This window comes from Anolis sagrei, chromosome 1 (genome assembly GCF_037176765.1).
Source record: "Anolis sagrei isolate rAnoSag1 chromosome 1, rAnoSag1.mat, whole genome shotgun sequence".
NCBI classification, from domain to species: domain Eukaryota; kingdom Metazoa; phylum Chordata; class Lepidosauria; order Squamata; family Dactyloidae; genus Anolis; species Anolis sagrei.
Genome location: NC_090021.1, coordinates 188,980,363 through 188,999,014, shown reverse-complemented (window position 1 = coordinate 188,999,014; position 18,652 = coordinate 188,980,363). Strand labels below are relative to the sequence as shown.

Here is an 18,652-nt window from a genome sequence, read left to right as displayed (position 1 = left end):
GGAACACACAATCAACGCACCCATGAATGGCCATCCAGTCTCTATTTAAAAGCATCCAGAGAGGTTTAATCATTACAGAAGTGGAATGCTGGTGTTGGTTAAGTTTTAAAACTTGCACAATTTGTTGATTGAGTTGCAGCAATTACCACTAAAATGGATACGCTTTTAATTAGAAAAATAAAATCTGTCAACAACGATGTTTGTGATGAACCACATGGAGCAGATATAGAGGACACTATACAAGAATGAAATATTTTTTCCTTTACACTTATTGCATAAGTGTAAAGGAAAAAATAAAAACAACCTTGTTTATAAAGATATGAAACGTGTGTGTGTATTGTATGAAAACTTATAAGGGATTAGTTTAACTTTTGGTTTGCTAGTAAAACTGACTTATTGTGTTGCAAAAGGATGCATGTCTAAAAAGCATGTCATCAACATGAAAACTTTGGAAAGCTCTGTTCTAAGGTTTCAGACAAGGGTCATCCCAGGCTCTCTTGGAGACGCCAGATTGAATCTGGGACTTCCTGAATGCAAAGGTATACCTTGTACTGATTTGTCAGGGGCCATCCCGATTAATCCTCTGGCATTTCACCTTTTCTGCTGCTTTCAAAATGTCCCAAGATAAATGTCCACTTTGTCCTAAGTTTCCTTCAATTCCTGCCAATTGAGCTCAAAGTGCAGTTTATCCTCAACTGATTCAGCAATGGGGAGAGGAGAAGAAGGGTAGATGTTTTCCTCTCCCAATAGGCTCAGGCAAAATCAAGCAGCTGTAACCCTTTCCTAACTTGTATTTTGACATCTTGTATTTTGACATCTTGGCCACAACTCTAATGCTTGGCTACACGTGTCCTGGTCTTCACCTGTGAAATATTGGAGGGAATTCAAAGCATGCCCTACTGCTCTATCATAAATTGAAAATGGGAAGAAATCTCATTCTTCCACTTTGTATGAAGCACAGCTTGACTCTAAGCTGTCCTTGCATCCATGATACTAAGTAAGCATTTCAGTTTCTGAATGTGTCCAAAATGTAATCTGCCTCTAGGACTTAGACCATAGGAGAATTATTTATACTCAGATATAATTCTCATCATCATCATCATCATCTCCAATGGACGCATATGTGAAATGAGTTCCTACTTTACATGGATTTTAACAAAATATGGACAGCATGACTACATTCACATGTATAAAACTGCACCAGAGTTTTCAGCTACCAATCTCTGACACACAAATTGAAAGTTACAGGAGCATGAAAAGAACAATTTGCATTAATATTTGAACATAAAAAATTCTGCTGCAAAAATTCATAGGCCTGGGAGTATATCTATGAAGAAAGTTAAAAATAGATAAATATATGTCACACTTAGTCTAATGCCATCTTCTGCTTTACTTCAGAAGTAGGCTGCTATTCTGGGTAGTAGAGAGACAGCTATTCTTACATAAGCTGTCAATTTATTCCAATGGGAATGATGTTTTTCTCTTCTTATATCTTTATTAAAAAATAAATACTGTAGTAAACTGGATGCAGATTTAAGAATGCTTTATATGTAAGTTAAATGTACGATAACTCAAAACACGTGCAGCGATTGCAATGAGCATTTGTTGTGTAAATAATGTTTGTTGCATGTTTTATAATAATTATTTCAAAACATATGAAAGCGTTTCAATTTTTAATAAACTAGTGATTAATGCAAGTGCACTTTTTTTGTGTCAGGAACAACTTGAGAAACTGTAATTCGCTTCTGGTGTGAGAGAATTGGCTGTCTGCAAAGACTTTGCCCAGAGGACACCGGGCTGTGGTGCAACTGGCTGGGTGTCAGCTGCATTAAGATCACTACTGACCGAAAAGTCATGAGTTCGAAGCCAGCCCAGGTTGGAGTGAGCTTCTGGCCAATTTGTGTAGCTTGCTGTTGACCTTTGCAACCTGAAAGACAGTTGCATCTGTCAAGTAGGAAATTTAGGTATCACCTATGTGTGGGGAGGCTAATTTAACAAATATACGAGGCCATAAAAAATCTCCAGCAAAAGTATGCGGGGAATGTGGAAAGTACTTCATCAGTGTTGCAGATGGACGGTGAAGCGACAGCTCCCCTGGTGGCTAGAAAATTGGAATGTTAAATAGCCTCTGACTGTCTGTCTATATGTGTTGTGTGTCTATGGCATTGTTTGCCATGTATGTGTACATTGTAATCTGCCCTGAGTCTCCTGCAGGGTGAGAAGGGCTGAATATAAATACTATAAATAAATAAATAAATAAATAAATAAATAAATGTTTGATGTTTTATCATGCTGTGGGAGGCTTCTCTCATGTCCCCACATGAGGAGCTGGAGCTAGGATGGGAGCTCACCCCACTCCCCAGATTCGATCCACCAACATGTAGGTCAGCAGTCCTGCTGATTAAACAAGGGTTTAACCCATTGTGCTACTGGAGGCTCTGATATATAGTGTATTAATTGGTGTATTACAGTTTCTATATGTGATCTGTAGTGTAGTTACTTGAATTCATCATATCTTTTGAGTTTTGAATGTAAATATTTGTGCCCTGTCACCCCTTATGACTCCATTGCATTTTAATTTGATTGTTGGGTTTTTATTTATAGTTACAAAATGTACATTAGAAATAACAGCAACTCCATTTTGCTAATATGAAGGGTACAGTTTAAGAAAATGGGCTGTCTAGAGATATGATCGGGAACTACTGTTTTATAGGAACTATTTGCAATGCTCCTTGGTGGGAGACATATCTGGATCACATGGTGGCAAAATCCCTAGATGGCAAGTAAGTGAAGGAAAATGAGAGAAGCCAGCACGAAAGCGGCAGTTTCAGGAACAGCTGAAAATTAGGTACAGCATCTCTTTTGTAAGAGTAAATCCCAGGTTCATTCCTTGGGTATAGCTGGGTAAGGGTCTTTTCCAAAACTGTTAAATGTTACTGCCAGTCACATCCTGCAGACTTCTGCTTCTTTAAATTGTGGCAACAGTCAAAGGTATCTGAATGCCACCCACTTACATGAATCTGTTACCAACAATGTGCAGTCACAGTATTTACAGTGGACTCTGCAGAAAATGCTTCAGCTGTACCCTAAAAGGAAAATCAGCCTGTTTCACAAGCCTTGCAAATGTTGATTTATTATCAGTAAATGTTCGATATGTTTATACCTATTCTATATTCCTATATACCTGGGGTCATATAAAACTTTCTTAGGCAGAAAAAGGTCACAAGTGGAAAAAGTTTAAGAAGCCCTTTTGAAGACAATACTATGAAGAACAGACCTATAGCCTGACTCACTTGGGAAAAGGAAGCTTCTTATGATTCTGCTACTCTGGGTACCATAAAGAAATTCCAGTGCTACCTCACTGTTTTTGAAACAGTAATAACCTTTCAAAACAGCAGGCAGATGTTCAATTTTCTGGTCCAGTCGCAGAAGAAGCTAGCAACCACTGGGAGGACAAAATCCCAGGGCTCCCTGCCTGAGCTATGTGACTGCTTTGCAGAGAGAACTGTCACATTCACTTTCGGAGTAGGCAACAGTGACTAAGAGCTCATTGGCAAAGCTAATATCTCCTCCTTGCCAAGGAACAAGTCTGAGAGTTTTTTGATCTCCACCAGCTGCCGGGAGCAGAGTCACTGTCACAAAGGGAGAGGAATGAGCAAGTGACAGATGTCAAAAATGAGAATAAGGAAACTGTATCCCAGCAGCTTTTGCGCTGCTCAGTATTTGAGAAAACACAAGGCAAGACAACACACTTTCATTCACCTAGAGATGGGGTAGGGTGGAATGGGCCAGGGGAGACCTTGAGCCATTTCTGTTTTCATATTATGAAGCTCCATATGGAGCAAATGGAGATGAATTTTAGGCAAATAATTTGCCTTTTTCCTCTTTTAAATTCACATTTTGACATGTTTATTCCATCCATTCATGCACCCTTGACATGACATACCATATAGTTTATATATTTGAAGGAAGTCAATGCAATATGGTCATTTGTGCATCAGCTTAGGAATCTGGAAGACCAGGGTTTGAATCTCAATTCATGGAAAACCACTGGGGACCCTTCTAGATTGCACTATACTTCAGGATCTGATCCCAGATTATCTGTTTATCCCAGATAATATGGCAGTAGAGACTCGTATAATCTACGGTTCAAAGCAGATAATCTTGGATCAGATCCTGGGATATAGGGCTGTGTAGATCCAGTCTGGGACAACTTGGGCAACCCTTACTATTTTAGCCTCAAAAGAAAGCAATGCCAAACCTCCGCTTGAAGATACCTTGCCAAGAAAACCCTGTGGTAGGTTTACCTTAAGGTTGCCCTAAGTCAGTGGTTCTCAACCTGTGGGTCCTCAGGTTTTTTGGCTTGCAACTTCCAGAAATCCCGGCCAGTTACCAGCTGTTAGAATTTCTGGGAGTTGAAGGTCAAAACATCTGGGGGACCCAAAGGCTGAGAACCACTGCCCTAAAAGTCAAAATAACTTAGAAGCACACAACAATAACAATCTTCAGTGTAAATAAAAATCTTGTGCAGAATTCGTAGAGATCCATTATGGAATCCTAGACTAGCAGGCAATCTGGGTTCAGAAACTCTGGGCTAAATCTTTACATTGCAGCAATTGCCACTATTGAGAGCCCTTTACCATCCATATGAATTAAGCCACCTTAATACAAAAATATTCTGTATGTAGAGCTTGGGTGCTTCCTTCTTCGTCTGTGACTAGTCTAAGTAATGACATGCAAATGAGCCACTTCCCACCCACTGCTCTCCAAATATGTGCGCCATAAAATATGTGCCTGTTATCTCTTTGATTAATCTGGCCTTTTGGCTCCACTCAAAAGTTTTGCAGAAGAAAAAGAAATACAAAAAAACAAGGTGTGGAATCATTAGGTGTGGAAAGTAGTCTATTTTCGTATCTATAAATATTTTAGATTTGGCTTTAATGAACAGTAGCAATTTCGTTTGAAAATGTTTCATGTGGAGAAATGAAAATCTTCCAGCTGTAAAACTTTATTAAATACCTGAGTTTCCCATATATGAGGAAATGATATTGAGGAGATGACCCACGCAATACCCAAACCAGCAATTCTGACAGCTGCCTTCTCCTGGCATAATGGCCTTCTAGGGACAAACAATACAATCCTGGGGAGAAACTAATTTCACCTTAGAGCAAATGCCAAGTGATGATTAACCTTGGATGACTATGAAAACAGAGTGTATAATTATGTGACATAAGCATATTGATTGTGTCTCAGTTTGCACTAAAGTATAATTGGGGGGGGGGGGGGGCAGATTCCTTTTCACCAATGGATTGCTGCTGTAAAATCTCCAGTAGACAGCTTCCTAGATTAGCATTTATTTCTGCCTCATCTGAAATATTATACAGAAACCAAACAGGAGTGATTTGGGAAATGTTTAACCCATCTCCCACAGAAGGAAGAATCAGTTTTCAAGAAACAACTATATTTATTTCTCACAAGTATTTGCTACACTATTCTTTGTTCCGGAGATAACTGGAGTATCACCAATAGCATGTTTTAAATTACAGCCTTCTAGTAAAAGAAAATGTTAGGGAAGAGGGACGGTTTTTGATTTTGCTTGTTTGTCTGATATGAGATGCAAGTTGTTTGTCACACCTTTGTCTTTCCTTTGCATGTGAGGTAAACAAGTTGATTTCTTCTTCAAATTGTTTACCCCTTAAAAGCATATAAATATTATTTCAGACAAACCATCCCATTTCACAAGCAGCAGCTAGGAAATTCTGTTGTCGTTTTTCTTGATTTGGACATGGCAAGCCAAGGAATAGAGACAACTCGCTTCCAGAAATCTTTTCTCACTGACCTGAACATGGCCAAAATGAAGCAATGATACCCGCCTATGGGAAAAGACTATAACTACCAAATGGATGGTAACTCAGCATTGCTTTGCTCTAATCACCTTGTGAAGTATCGTTGCCCCACTAGGTCTAAATTAAGAGTAGTGAAAGGGTATCCTGGGAGGCTAGAGGAGTCTCCTGTTTTTTTCTTATTAAAAATATGTTGCATGTCTTCTCAAAGTGTAACTCAAGCAGAATATATAATAAATTAAAATCATAGGGGACTGGCTAGATTTAGATTTTTCAAAGGAAAAATCGGCTTCTATTCATATGTATTTGCATGCATCTTTAATGCTCCTATTGATGCAGCCTAAAATCACATTGGCCTTTTTAGTTGATACATCACACTGGTAATGTGTATTCAGCAAATGATTTACTAAGATTCTATATCCTAGTACCTGATCCCAAGGTGTCTGTTTATGCCAGATTATCTGGCAGTATGGACTCATATAATCCAGTTTAAAGCAGAAAACCTGGGATCAGGTCCTAGGATATAGGGCCTGTCTGTAAGGACCCCTAGAGTCCTTTCTGTCAGTACCATGGGGCCAGATGAGGATGATGAGGAGGAGGGTTTCCTCCCAGCAGCAGAATCTCAGGGCCCTTCCACACACAGAGCCCTATATCCCAGAATATCAGGGCAGAAAATTCCACATTATTTGAGTACGGATTCAGATAAACCAGTTCAAAGTAGATATAGTGGGATATTCTGCCTTGATATTCTGGGATATAAGGCTGTGTGGAAGAGCCCTGAGCCTCAGGAAGGGGGACAGCCTGACGCTACGAAGGCCCCTTCCACACAGCTGAATAAAATCCCACATTATCTTCTTTGAACCGGAATATATGACAGTGTGGACTCAGATAACCCAGTTCAAAGCAGATATTGTAGGTTATTCTGCCTTGATATTCTGGGTTATATGGCTGTGTGGAAGAGCCCTAAGGCTGAGCAGGATCAGGCCTTTCCAGGAATGAAAGCACCTGAACCAGATCAGGAGGCATTAGCTCGCACTGCCCAGCTCTGGGTTGATGCCATCCAGTCACGACAGTCTAATTGATTGGCTGAAAGAAGAAAATAGCAGCTGCAGAAGTTTATTGGGAACTGGATAAAAGGCTGCTGTTTGGAACATTTGACTGTTGGAGGCAATTGTTGTTTGGTCCTATAGCTGTAAATCCTGGATACTTTCTGGGGTGGGTGTGGACAGGCCCCCAGGAACATACGCATTTTAAAACGCAAATGGTCCTGGGATAACTGCCTGTCTGGAACTGCTCTTAGATGCCAGGCTAAGGCCTTACTTTTAAAAGGCATTCAAGTACTTGATTATCAATGTTTAATATTTCCATTTTCTATTGAAGTTTAAACACTTGTAATTAATATGTTAGTATTTAAATACAGGGTTAGTCAAAATGCATAGGCCAATAAGCCATTCAATTGAATGGCTTATTGGCCTATGCATTTTGACTAACCCTGTATTTTGCCACTATATCGAATCATTTATGCTTTTTACTGTAAAAAAAATGCTGTTTCCAAAACATTGGAAGGCCACTTACCACTTAGGTATCATATAAACTTTTCAGACTGGTAAACTGATTTTCCTAAAACACAGCAGAATGAAAGCTCATGTTTTAAGATGAATGCAACGTGTTCTCCTTGCTACAATACCAGCCCACAGTAATTTTCTGCCTGCGATGGGGAAAATGCCATTCGGCAATCAATGTATTATTTATTTATTTATTTACTACATTTCTATACCGCCCCTCTCGGCTCAGGGGTGACTCGGAGCAGTTAACAATCGGCAACAATTTGATGCCAAACAATTACAACAATTAAAAAAATCATAAAATACCATTGAAATATTAGTAGACAATATAAAAATAGAAAAACCGTACAAAGCCTTACAAACATTATCATAAGCATCTCCATATCAAATCATTGTCCAGTTGCGTCGTCAGTGGTTCCATGATATCATATATCTATGCCGTATTTGGGAAGACCTATTCGAAAAGTCAGGTTTTCACCATTCTTCGAAAAGTCAAGAGGGAGGGGGGCGATTTTATCTCTCTAGGCAGGGCGTTCTGCAGTTGAGGACCCTGTCTCTCGTCCCCGCACAAAAACCAGAGGTGACTGAGCTTCCTGTCACTTTAAGCACCAATTTTTACAAATATCTATCTCTGTCCTCAAGTAAATCTAATAACTAGCAAACTTCTGTCCTCCTGTGACGTTCAAACCATCTGTCTGTGATGGCTACCTCACCTTGTTTACAGGTAATGCCGGCTCTGCCAATGTTTGGGTGGTACATGTGCTTATGTCAGCTGTTGACTTATGGAAACCTCATGAATTTTATAGAGTTTTCTTAGGCAAGAAATAACCAGAGGTGGTTTTGCTAGTCCCTTCCTCTGAAATATTGTCTGTAGCACCCAATATTCCTAGCGGCCTCCCAGCTTGCACAATGCCTTTTTGAAATTAGAAGTACCTGTCTACCTGAGTAAGTTAATGGAACATTGTGTGTCAATGAAAAGAATGTGAAGAGTGAAGACAATTCCTTAGGAAGTAACAAGTACATGGATTCTTACTGAAAACAACAGCAAAAACACTTTTAAAAGGCTTTTGTTAAATAGGCACGACCAAAGAGAAATTTCAGCACATTATGCCCCTATAGCCTGTAATCATGTAATATTTCTGTCATGTCGGAGCTGAAGTGTTCATCATTCTGTCAGCTCTGCCTGCAAAGCAGAGAATTACCTTCATGGGCTCCCTGAGATTTATGCTTTTAATTACCTCCTATCTGCTTCAATACTTAAAGAATCAATATAAATAGTCTTATTTTCGAGGGAGAGGGGCTTTTGAGAAAAACCCAGCTATGGTTTTGGTACATTTCCACTTGATGTTATTGATTCTTTCTTCAATGGTAGTATCAGTTAGCATTCTGCGTCAAATTTTTAAACTGGCCCAGGGCTTTAGGAATACTCCTGGCTACAAATCTACATAAATGAATGATAAGCAGCTATTGGAAATCTGCAAAAGTTATTGGCTGTTTCATAATCCTAATTTAGACTAAATTTTCTTTAGGGTATTTTCATTTCACAAATAAAACTGCTGTCAACATTTCAAGTATTACTCTTCTATTGGGACTAAATTTTGGCATGTTCCAGGACATTTCTTTGGGCTTGATATAATTTTCTCATGATAGGTTCTCTCTAGTACTGAGCTGCTTTGTAAGATTTGCTTTATTTTTCCTTAAATGAAAACGGGGGTCCTAAAAGTTTTATTGAACTAATATGACACCTGCAGTTTCTTTTTCAAGTCTGTATTTTTCATTACTAATTGAATGGTTTCCACACTAAAGCTACAAGTCCTCATAGTATTATAATCCCTGGCACTCTGCTCCCCCTACTTCACATAGCCCTTATTATTTACAGAAATATAGCAAATGAACTGGTCCCTGTCTGAATGATGATGATGATGATGATGTTTATTTATAAAAAGGTAAAGGTTTCTCCTTGACATTAAGTCTAGTCGAGTCCGACTCTGGGGGGTGGCGCTCATCTCCATTTCTAAATCGAAGAGCTGCCGTTGTCCATAGACACCTCCAAGGTCATGTGGCCAGCATGACCAGCATGGAGTGCTATTACCTTCCTGCGGGAGCTGTACCTATTGATCTACTCACATTTGCATGTTTTTGAACTCCTGGGTTGGCAGAAGCTGCGGCTAACAGTGGGAGCTCACCCTATTCCCTGGGATTCAAACTGCCAACCTTCTGATCGGCAAGTTCAGTAGCTCAGTGGTTTAACCTGCTGCACCACCAAGTCCACCCCCCCCCCAAAGAAGACTCAAAGCAGCTTAAAATTTAAACTATGACCTCATATGTATATACTTGGATGGATATATTCTGCAATTACTATAATTATGGCATCCCCAAGCTGATGTAGGATGGCAAATTTACATGCCTGTGTGTATGAAATCTACAAAATTTGAAACATAACGTAAAATCTTTGCTTTTCAAAATATAAAAATCCATCTTTCCATTGTTCTTCATTGCAACACCTTGCGGAGAAGGATCATATGAAGGCAATGATCAATCAATAGTGCTCATAAGGATTTCATAAGATCTTTCTATAAGTGGATGTAAGCCTAACTGGATATGTTTATTTTACAAAAGGAGTCCAAAAATGAGGGGTGCACACAGATTCTTCAGTGGGTTCCTTGATGTGTCAAGACAGGTCTTTTTCCTCAAACTTTAAAAAGTGCCCACCTTCTTTACTCTCCTGGAAACTCTGGGAAGATAAGGGCACTGAACCAAGTTGTCCTTTATGAGAGTGACTGCTGAATTTCAGGGCCAGCCACCTACCTGGCAGGTATATCTGTGGAAATCCACATACATAGCCACAGCAGGATTTGTGGATTAGGGAAGCTATTTTTTTCTCAGATACTTGACACTGCTGAACAATTCCAGTGAAATTTTGCCTAAGACCAAACAGCTGTTGAGGAGGATAGCTGTCACATGGCAGATGGTGGCAAAAACGGCACATGTTTGAAAAGGAGGCACTTTTAACTCCTCTGTTATTATTTGGGCTGCTCTGTTAGTTAAAAAAAGGAAGATGGATATAAGGTTCTGCTTTTTCTGCATGAACTATTTAGAAGGATTCCACGGAAAAACAAAAGCAATAGATTACATTTTCAAAAACACTGTCTATCTGTTCCGCCTTGATCTCTTTCATTTCTATCCGAATAAACTTTCTTAATTAGGAACCTGTGCATCAGCTTCATGCTTTTGATAATCCAACTATATTTCCTCACTCTAGACTTTCACACAATAGAAGATATTCACCTCTATATTCACTTTATATGAAAATGCTCTATTTGATGGTGAGTTTTGATATTTTCTCAAAACTGACAGTTATTCTATCAATGTTCTGGATGAAACCAAGCTTTTATTCTCAATGTGTTATCGAAGGTTTTCATGGCCAGAATCACAGGGTTGTTTTCTGGGATGTATGGCCATATTCCAGAAGCCTTCTCTCCTGACGTTTCGCTTGCATCTGTGGCAGGCATCCTCAGAGGTTGTGAGGTCTGTTGGAAACTAAGAAAATTGGATTTATATATCTGTGGAATGTCCAGGGTGGGAGAAAGAACTCTTGTTTGTTGGAGGTAGGTATTAATGTTTCAATTGGCCACCTTGATGAACATTTAATGGCCGAGCACTTTCAAGGTCTGGCTTCTGACTGCCTTGGGGAATCCTTTGTTGAGAGGTGATTAGCTTTTCCTGATTGTTTCTTGTCTGGAGTTCCCCTGTTTTTGAATGTTGTTCTTTATTTACTCTTATGATTTTAGAGGTTTTTTTAAAAAAAAATACTAGTAGCCAGATTTTGTTCATTTTCATGGTTTCTTCTTTTCTGTTGCAATTGTCCACATGCTCGTGGATTTCAGTGGTTTCTGTGTAGTCTGACATAGTGGTTGTTGGAGTGGTCCAGCATTTCTGTGCCCTCAAATAATATGTTCATGTTCAGGCACTGCAGACTACTTCAACCAGAGAAGTCAGCCATAGCACAGCATCTGATGAACCAACCTAGGCACAACCTGGACACAGCACATTATATTATACAACAACCCATTCTCTCAATTACACTATGTAATGGGACACTATTTCTCTCTGTACATGGAAGGCAGACACGCAGGCCCCTTCTACACTGCCCCATGTCCCAGGATCTGATTTAAACTGGATCATATGAGTCTCCAGTGCCATATAATCTGGGATAAACAGATAACCTGGGATCAGATCCTGGGATGTTGGGGCAATGTGGAAGGGGCCACAGATACCACCCCATACAGGGCTATTTTCAGAATAGTTTTGTTATACTGAACTTCCTAATTCTTTGTGTCCCTGAAACTAAATACAATAGAGTCTTGCTTATCCAACATAAACGGGCTGGCAGAATGCTGGATAAGCAAAAATGTTGGATAATGAGAGATTAAGGAAAAGCCGATTAAACGTCAAATTACATTATAATTTTTCAAATTATGCACCAAAACATCATGTTTTACAACAAATCGACAGAAAAGGCAGTTCAATGCACAGTAACACTATGTAGTAATTACTGTATTTACAAATTTTGCACCAAAACATCGCACTGTATTGAAACATCTGTGGATCTGGGAGGGAGGCAGACTGCGCTGGATAATTCAGAATATTGGATGAGTGAAGGTTAGATAAACAAGACTCTACTGTAAGTTTAGGACACTTTGCTCTGAACTATCTCTGCACAAAACTATTTATCTGAAGATACTTACAGTACGAAAAGGTTTTTTAAGCTTATGATAGTGTGGACTATAGCACTGTTAATTGTTTCTTAACATGTGCTGATCTTTGGAGAGACGCCTGCTCAGAAAGTCTCTAAATTCAAAAAGCACTGGGAAAAAATGAAGGACTCCTTGAGAATAACAGTTACAAGAAAGCGAATCCCATCTCTTTCTTCTTTGACAGTTATATTAATCGGCACCAACTGAAGAGCAGTGAGACGCATTCAAATAAAAAGGTATAGTGGATAGGAAAGAATGGAGTCTGATCAGATAGCTTTGGGAATCAAAATAAAGGCAGATTCTTTGGAAAAGGCCATACATATGTCCACACTCCATGAAATTCGACTTGGTTTGTGATAGTTATAGGAAAAAAGGTAAAACTTGTTTAGTGAAAAATTGTCATCTTAGCATGCCCAAAGCAAGAGATCAGATGTAATATGGCAGAAGTCCAGAGGAGGGAGTCTCACCTCAAAGGTGAAAAGGTGAGAATAAAGTCTGATAGAAAAAAAAAGGGGTGGGGGTGGGGGACAGCAGCAGGAAAAGCAGGCAATGTCTAGCTTTGCCTGATAGTAATTTAGTAGAAGGAAGGGAGGGAGGACAATACAAAACTCTATGAAGAGGCATTGCACTTTTTGTTCTCTTTCGAATTGGTATAATGATTGGTATAATGGTATGATTGGTATAATGATTTATTAAGGAGAAACTGCCATTTCCAGTGTAAGAAAGCAATTATTAAATGGAAAAAAAGAGGAAAATCGCATAGCTGGATTTAGTTCTCAAGCTTGGCAATGAGAGGGAAAGAAACTGCACAGAATGAAGTTGTCAACTTGACAAACCGGATTTTGTTGAACTAGTGTTGAGCCAAACCTGTACCACGGAAAGAAGGTAAATGAGAGTTCATGCTCTCAGAAATGCTGATCCTGAAAAGCAGAGTAGAAAATCTAGACATTTATCATATGTCTGCTGCCTTTATTGTCTTGAAAGCCTTATCACAGTAGGGATCCAACATGAGCAAATGGAACATTGGAGTCCAGCACAGTCATGCTGCATTTTCTGCTTAGTTTGAAATTCAGTTTGGCTGGGAGCTTAAGGCTGTGAGTGATTTCAAGTGTTCCTCCTCATTCTAGGCATTTATACAGCCCCCCCCTAAGTACCTTTTGCTTACAGGTAAGACCTTTTCATTCGAATAGGATTCTGAGAACTATACTGGGCCATTGGTATCAGCTGGGGTTTAGTTCTAGGACTCCCTATGGGTATCCAAAGTCCATGGATGCTCAAATCATAGAATCATAGAATCAAAGAGTTGGAAGAGACCTCATGGGCCATCCAGTCCAACCCCCTGCCAAGAAGCAGGAATTTGCATTCAAATCACCCTTGACAGATGGCCATCCAGCCTCTGTTTAAAAACTTCCAAAGTCCCATTATGGTGCAATAAAATGGCAAAATCCGTTGGAGCATGCAAGAAATCAGGGAATGTGTGTGTGTCAAGTGTAAGATACATAAAGCTGATTGGTCAGGCAATGCCTGGGGAGATGGCTGAGCCTGGGACTTTTGGATACTGTTACATTTTTGTTCAGGCTTGAGCTATGCAAATACAGAGAGAGACAGTTTGACGATAGAAGCAGAGAGGGACAGAGTTTGAATACTAATAATAATAATAATAATAATAATAATAACAATAACAATAATACTTTATTTATATACCACTCTGTCTCCCCAAGGGCGACTCAGAGCGGTTTCCAAGTAACATCACCCAAACATACAAAGTAAACAGCATAACATAAAATTAACAAAACAACATACGCATAAAATTATCACAATAACACATATATATTAAAAATAATCCTGCCTATTCAGAGCAATTAAAAAGCTGGGCCAAGGCTAGTGCAAACTCAAAATATGAGGGGGGCGGGAATTAAGTACAGTGCTGTAACAGGCTAACGGCAATAGCAGACACGGGTCTGTGGCTGCTCATTTCCAGGACCTATTAGAGGGATGACTGGGGTAATAGGTAAGAACTGCAAGGCTATATTCGATAATGTTTGGGGCTGGATTAGAACTGGTCATTCTCAAAGGCCAGGTCTTCAAGCTCTTACGAAAGGAGGGGAGGGATGGGGCCTGTCTTATTTCCCTTGGAAGGGCATTCCAGAAGCGGGGGGCCACCACTGAGAAGGCCCTCTCTCTTGTATCCACCAACCAGACTTGTGACAGTGGTGGGAGAAAAGGAGTGCCTCCCCGGAAGATCTTAGAGTTCGCGGCGGTTCATAGAAGGAGATGCGATCGCGGAGATAGGCAGGGCCCGAACTGTGTACTCTTGCTTCATGAGCTGCTGAAGGAGTTTATCCACATGGACAGAGAAATACCATTGTAAAGCTCTCATAAAAGGATATTATGTGAGTTGATGCAACTAACCACATTCTATATGTATATTGTTCCCTATTACAAAGAGTAAACTACTTATTCTTTATTTATCATTTGCATGCCGTATTTTCTTTCTCTGGCAACACAGTGTGTGGGCTGGTCAAATGTGAACTACTTTCAAGGTTTGCTTTTGGGATTTTTTTTTTTTTTTGAGGGGGTAGGGATTTTCAGGGTGATTGAATCAATGGATGCTGAATTTGTAACTATTACTCCAAAATGTCAGCATGGATATGGTGGGCTGGTTTTAATTGGGTCTAAGTCAGGCATGACCAAACTTCGGCTCTGTAGGTGTTTTGGACGTCATCTCCCACAATGTACTGTACTTTGAAAGTTTTAATGACTGTTTTCACATGATATAAGCTATCTTGTATCTTGATCTTGGGGAGAAAAACAAAGAGACATAAAACACAACTACTGATTTTCTATTGCAACAAGCACCACCACATTTTAAGCAAACAAATGCTTATTTTAACTGGGTAGCAGTGGTTTCCTGCCAGATTTCAATAACAAACTGCTGCAATGCCATGCTCCCCCACAGCTGCCATCAAATTTTATTGGAAGTTGGCAGAGTAGGAAGCGCAGATCCTGGGAAGAAAAAAATGACCTTAGACCTGCCAACGCTTAGAGCAAGTTGTCTGACAGGGTTGGTATGAATTAAAATGCTATTCAGAGCACAGAGGAAAGAAGGGAAACAAACTCATGAGCTCTTTCAAAAAGGCTTACGAGACCTTGTATACATAGCTTCCTATTTATTGGGTTGCTTGTTTTCTGCAGGGAGAATTTCTACAGCCTTTGAGGAATTCCAATGAAGGTTGCAATACTTCTGGCACAAGGGATGGGCGCAGTCTTGAACGGCAGGTGTGTGGTCCTTCCATTCCCTCTACTCCTTTGTAAATATTAACACATATTAACACTGCAATGTATTTATTTTTGCCACAGATCAATCAATTTAAATGTTACAGAAAGAACATTTGATTGATTGCATCATTTCCAGAAATATGGTTCAGAATAAGATGTCTTCCATAGCGGTTCTCTACCTGTGGTTCCCCAGGTGTTTTGGCCTTCACCTCCCAGAAATCCTAACAGCTGGTAAACTGGCTGGGATTTCTGGGAGTTGTAGTCCAAAACACCTGGGGACCCACAGGTTGAGAACCACTGCACTAGACTACTGCTAGGAGCATCTGCCACATCATGATGGCATCAGATCATTCCCAGAACCATTCCTAAAACTAGAAGCAACTGGAAACCACTGCTTTTCTAAAGTTTTTTTTTAAAGAAAGTCTACCAATTATAAACATTTACTGCATCTTGAGGTCCTTCCGCCCTCTGTAAATGCCTGCTTCTCTTTCCAGATCTTGGGTACAAATGTTGCTCTGCCTCCAAACCATGAGGATTCTGAAAGTTTTCCCTGAATTGGGCATTCTGATCAGCCTTAATTTTGATTTCATAAATGCACACACTTTCTCTTTATGACAAACTTCACGCCTGTGTTAATGATAGTGCCACTGTATTAACGGCAATCTTCGGTAATATGCATAATAATATTTTAAATTTGTTACACACAGTAATGAGTTGCCTTGAGGTTAACTACCACAGGATAATGTTAATCAGATGGAAAGTTATAACACAGAATCATTTATATAGTTTTTTTAAAATGGTGGCCATTTTGAGTTGGCTGATTCAAACTGTTACATGGAAGAAATGATCAAAGCAAAGTATGCAGATGAAGGAAAGAGGTTCAGGTTTGTTAATAATATACTTTTATATATACTCCATGCAGTCATGCCGGCCACATGACGTTGGAAGTGTCTAACAGACAACGCCGGCTCTTTGGCTTAGAAATGGAGATGAGCACCACACCCCAGAGTCGGACACAACTGGACTTAATGTCAGGGGACAACCTTTACCTTTACCTTACTTTTATTTTGTTGTTAGATATAGTATTTTGGAGGAGTCCCCAATGGTGCAGTGGGTTAAACTGCTGAGCTTCTGAACTTGCTGGCCGAAAGTCGGCGGTTCAAATCTGGGGAGCGAGATGAGCCAACCTAGCAGTTCGAAAACATGCAAGTGTGAGTAGATCAATATGTACTGTCTTAGTGAGAAGGTAACAGCGCTCTATGCAGTCATGTCTGCCACATGATCTTGGAGGCGTCTATGGACAACGCCAGCTCTTTGGCTTAGAAATTGAGATGAGCACCACTCCCCTGAATTGGACACAACTAGACTTAATGTCAAGGAGTGGTTTTTAATATTGGTTGCAATGTTTTAACTGTTTTAATGTTTATTAATTTCAATCTTAATTTAATTGTATGTTTTTAAGGCATTGAATAGTTGCCTATGTGTAAAGCCGCCTTGAGTCCCCTTCGGGGTTGAGAAGGATACAAATATGGCAAATAAATAAATAAAATAAATAAATTTACTTTTACTTTTATAGTATTTTGAGGCTGCAATCCTATATATACTAGACTTTCCCCAGCTTGGTGCTGTCTACATCTATTAAATCATGGCTATTGATTATATCTATCTATCTATCTATCTATCTATCTATCTTCTGGACAGTGTGATATTGAAGAAAACTGCTACACATACTTTCCTATAGATAGTATCTATCCAACACAGCAGGATATACTTCTAAATAAATATGTATAGGAGTGAACTGCATGTATTGTAATTAGATAATCACCCAAGCATTTAAAAAGGTCATTTAAACATGATAAAAAGTTAGAAATATTAGTGAAAACAGGTAATTTCTGTCCTAAATTCTTTTGGACTGGTTGAGTTGATCTTGTGAAATGTATTAAGTGTCTCAGATGCCAGCATGGAAGTGATTTTTTAAAACAAAATGAAGCCAGAGGTTAATTCCAAAACAATGCTGCACTGATTTAAGTTTAATTTCTGCCATGTTTTCTGATGAGCGAATCTTATCCTGAACCTTAGATACATAGTGTGCACTAGGATCATTCTGATAAAGGTAATGCATTCTGACTAAATTTATAGGCTGTTCTCTTTATTACTATTTCATGTGTTAAAAGGTTGACCTTGTATATTCAGAAAGCGTTTTCCAGTTGTGGCCCCTATTATATTAATGTCTATAATTTTTTGAAATGGCTCATCAAGAGACCAAAAACGTCTTAGCTGGTCAGCAAATACAAGGACCTGCCTCTATTCATAATAAACATTCTCCAATACAAACAGTGCTCTCCAGGGGATATATCATGTAGCTCAAACAGCAACATCTAAATACAAGAAGGAGATAATCACGGTGGCCTGGGAGGCACTATTGTTTGTACTAATACAAACAAATCTTCAGAAGGAGAAAGTCCAGGGTACGTGTGACCTTATAACATCCCAACAAAGACTGAATATGCTCAGAGACTGACTAAGATGAAGGGGAAGCTGAAAGCACATGGAACAAAGTACTCCACACCATAACATTTTGCTGCAGGTTCTCCCGCTTATTGCCTCTTTTCTTTTCCAGATGTTCACAACAGGCTGTAAGGTGGTATGTACAGTTACCATATAGTGGTGGTACAATCCCCTCAGCCATCCAAGTCTTCTACCTGGACATTTAGTTTCCTTCAAAGTAGAATCTGTAATATTTCATCCCTTTTTTATGTGTGAAAATATGGACAAAATGCTGCAAAACCGATTAATAGAAATCCAGCCTGTTCCCACTACCTGGTGATCTGGTTACTGAACCCAACAGGACAGGAAACGCTGTTTTAATTTTCTTTTTAAAACTATGTCAAAATAAATGTTGTTCAATTATAGAAAAATAAAGTAAAACAATATTTTATCTGTCTACCATTAAGCTCAGTGGAACTCAATGGGGAATATTTCTGAGTGGGTAGGATCACATTGTGCTTGGAGCAGTCTATCTATTGTTATGGTCTAATTCCTTTGCAATGATTCTCTGCTTTTCATAATTAAGTTTATGGGAACACTATGCTTGTAGCCTATTAAAATAGTAGGGGAGGTTTGTACAGTCAGCCCACCACATTTGCAGGGATTAGGGGCAGAAGACTTCCATGGGAAAAAAACATGAACAAAGTTTTCTACCCAAGAG

At 39.4% G+C, this 18,652-nt stretch overlaps 1 protein-coding gene across 7 annotated transcripts in view; it reads right to left on the bottom strand.

The window, feature by feature from the left end:
* The window catches only part of ZNF385B (zinc finger protein 385B), a 265,765-nt gene that overhangs the window by 48,433 nt on the left and 198,680 nt on the right, over positions 1-18,652 (bottom strand). The window lies entirely within an intron of this gene.